Genomic DNA, 3,872 nt, shown 5'->3' on the forward strand with positions numbered 1-3,872 from the left:
GGCTTCTTTCCCATGATTATTTCATAAGAAGTCTTGGTTGAACCACTTCTCAAATACACCCTATTCGAAATATGGCATGTTGTATTGAGAGCTTTTGCCCAAAAACGCTTTGAAGTACTCTTTGAAGCTAGCATCACTCTTGCCATTTCTTACAAAGTCCTGTTTTTACATTCGGAAATGCCATTTTGTTGTGGGGTTTTTGGTGATGAAAATTCATGTGAAATCTCTTTCCTGTCACAAAACGATGAGAATGAAGAATTTTCAAATTCCTTACCATGATCAGTCCTGATCCTTCTCACCTTCAAATTATGGAAGATTGTGATTCTTGTGACTAACTGTTTAAACACCTTAAAAGTGTCTGATTTCTCCCTAATGAAACTTACTCATGAAAATCGTGAGAAATCATCAACACATACAAAAGAATACTTCTTATCTCCAAAACTTTCGACTTCCGTAGGACCCATAAGATCCATGTGTAGTAACTCCATACAGCGTGTTGTCCCAAATGATGGCAACACTGAATGTGACACGCGAGTCTGTTTTTCTTTTTGACAATCTCTGCACACATATGGTATACCAGAAGATAGATTAGGCATACCTCGTACTGCATCGTACTTACTCAAAATTTTCAAGGTTTTGAAATTTGCATGACCGAGTTTTTGATGCCAAAGGTCGAGTTCAGTAATTTTGCATGTTTGCATGAAAGTTCTTCACCTATTTGATAGCAATTATCCGAAGACCTTGTACCTGTCAATGCACATGTTAGTTTCATCAAAAACTTCACAAGTATGTTTATCAAACTTGACAAGCAAATTATCATCACACAATTGGCTTATGCTTATCAAATTTGAATTTAATCTTTCATCATGAAGCACATTGTGGAGCTTTGGTAGTCCTTCAACATTCAATGTACCCTTTCCAACAATTTTTCCTTTAGCTTCCCCTCCATAGGTTACTCTACCGTCTTTTTGTTCAACATAATCAATGAGATGTTCTCGTGATCCTGTCATATGGCATGAGCTTCCACTATCAAAGTACCAATAACTTGCAGTGTTAGTTTTTAAGGAAGTATAGACAACAGTACATTGGATTTTTACATTTGGTACCCAAATTTGTCTTACTGTATGTTGATGATTGGAAGTGTTGCGGGAAGTGTTGGACAACATTCTGGACAACATCTGGCTCGACTTTCGATTCAAGCAGTCTTTCCTGAGTTTAAAACAGTAGGGCCTGATATGACAAGGATTAAAACAATAATGACATATATACATGCGTTTTCTTTTCTTAGGGACGGGTGCATCAGGTTGTCTTTTTGGTGGAGCACTTTTGATTGAGGGCGTGGGTTGTGATTGTGTGGATGTATCAGCTTTTTCTTTCACAAAGACCGTTGATTTTGAAGATTCACCAATTTCAAACACACTGTCTTTGAAACCTAAGCCCTTTTTGTCATCTCTTCCCATCAAAAGTATGGATTCAAGCCTGGATGTGCTTGAATTGAATTTGGTTAATGTTTCGGTCGCTTTTTGAAGTTCATCCTTGGTCTTTCCAAGTTCCAAATCTTTTTTGCTCAGGATTACTTCAAGTTTAGCAATCACAGCTTTTAGTTCGGTGTTCTCTTTCATAAGCGTTGAGTTAAGCTTGTTTCTTTTAGTCCAATCCTCAAACAGCTCTTCATAAAGTTTTTGTACGCCTTCAAGAGTAATTTCTTCATTTTCAGCTTCCACTTCATCTTCACTAAAGTTTCCAGAAGACGTAGATTTTAAGCAGACTGATTTTTCGTAGATGTTGCGGCTAGGAGTGGCAACACCTAGGGCAACACCTGAAGGATTCACTTGTAGCCAGCGTTTTTCTGTCGACAGTGCAGTCAAGGAGGTGTCCATTTAAATATTTATGTCAAACAAAACAAAAACCAGAATCAGCACTTAGTATATCAAGAGTAGGCTCTGATACCACTTGTAAGGAAATATTGTTCGACAGATAGGACACAAGTTATGTAATATAGAATATCAGTAGTAATATAAAATTGTAAATTTGTGTTTTATCAGAATTAAGTGTTGTGTCAAATGTTACAACATTTGAGACAACATACAGCGGAATATTAAAGTTTGTAACACAAATTGACTTTAAATAAATAGATGGACAAGTTTAAATATGGACAAGTATAAATACTTGTGTGGTGCCTCAGGGCAAAAATTAATCACTAGAAAACCAAACTGTTTACAAAAACCTATCACTAGTGATTTTCACAAAAATCAATTTCCTCAACGCGTTGAGAAAATAAACGTTTTCTAAAAACAAATAATCAGAATAAAAACGNTAAACGTTTTCTAAAAACAAATAACCAGAATAAAAACGTATTCAAGGAAGCAAAAATGTGAGCCAAAAACTTGGAGCAACAAAATTATCTTCAGCCAACTTCGTCACGGATGTTGTCTGAGATGTTTCCAACATTCAAGGCAACACACGGTATCTGCACTCTTCACAACAGCACGTCCCTTGAAGAAATATTTCTCTGAAATCTATTACGTGCACAAGTGCGTGTATATTTGATCGAGAGAAGACAACACCACAAAAATCTCCCACTAAAAACTCCAACGAAAATCACCTCCACGAAAAAATATCTCTACGAAAAACTCTTTTCACGAAAATCTCTTCCACAAAAAATCCTACACGTGAACTCTCTGAATTTTTCTCTTCTCTCCGTGCTTTAGCATCTACATCTCCTATTTATAAATGTCTCATCTTCTATGATTTATCTTGACGGAAATCTATAAGATATGGTATACAAGAATTCTATTAGAAACAAAATCAATAATATCATATCATGTAAATCATTATCATAAATATTATATCTAGAAGATCTTTATCATAAATATAATATCTAGGAATGTAAAACTCAATATTCCACATAATCTTATCAATAAGAAATTAAATTTAAGGAATATATTATATCACAATAAAATCTTAACATAATTATCTAGAAAGGCAAAACCATAATTAAATATTAAATATCATATCAACAAGGAAGAATATATCTTGAGAAATAAATTTAATATGGAAATTATATTTCCCTTCAATATCAATGATAATAAATTTGAATAAAGAAAAACTCTATATTAATGGACTAACTTGTCAAATTTGGAATCACTAAACCCATAAAATACTATTTATTTAACATCGGTTATATCACACCGAAACGTGAATAAAGCTCATATTTGTTAAATTAAAATTAATGTGATAAAAAAGACATTGAAAAATAAAGCAATACGACCCACTATACTTCAAAATGGGAGTAAAAAAATTTGTCGTTTCTATTTATTTTTGTTTATGTATATTGTAATTACGTGTAGGATCGAGTTGAGTGTTTAGAAGTGGAGTTGAATAAATACTTGATACAAATTTGTTTCGTTTGCTTAATTTAGCTGGGTTGGTAGCTAAATTATATATTCTCGATTGTACATGTCAGTTGACTAACAAATAAATGCGGAAAAATGTCAAACTGACAGATTAGAACAAATCATCAACAAGATTGACTAAGTAAATTATAAGGTAAACTGAAGTGTGAAAATGCATATGTATGTCTATGATATTTATAGACTCAAACTCCTACGTCAGACATTCTTCCATTTGGAAGGTTCACATTAGAAGACTTTAGATTATACAAGTGATATGCAAAATCCTAGTTCAGTTTGGACTTAAACACTATCAAATTGAAACTGTTAGAATATCTTTGTTGATAATAGACAGTATCCAAATTACTAGAATTTAGAAAATCAATTAACAGAAAATGGTTTATCGAAGAAGAGTAAATAATAATTAAAAAATAAAACACTGTTGCTCTAAAATCCATCCAACAAAATTTTGACCATCTG

Source organism: Primulina huaijiensis, chromosome 6, assembly GCF_012295235.1.
Source record: "Primulina huaijiensis isolate GDHJ02 chromosome 6, ASM1229523v2, whole genome shotgun sequence".
Lineage (NCBI taxonomy): Eukaryota > Viridiplantae > Streptophyta > Magnoliopsida > Lamiales > Gesneriaceae > Primulina > Primulina huaijiensis.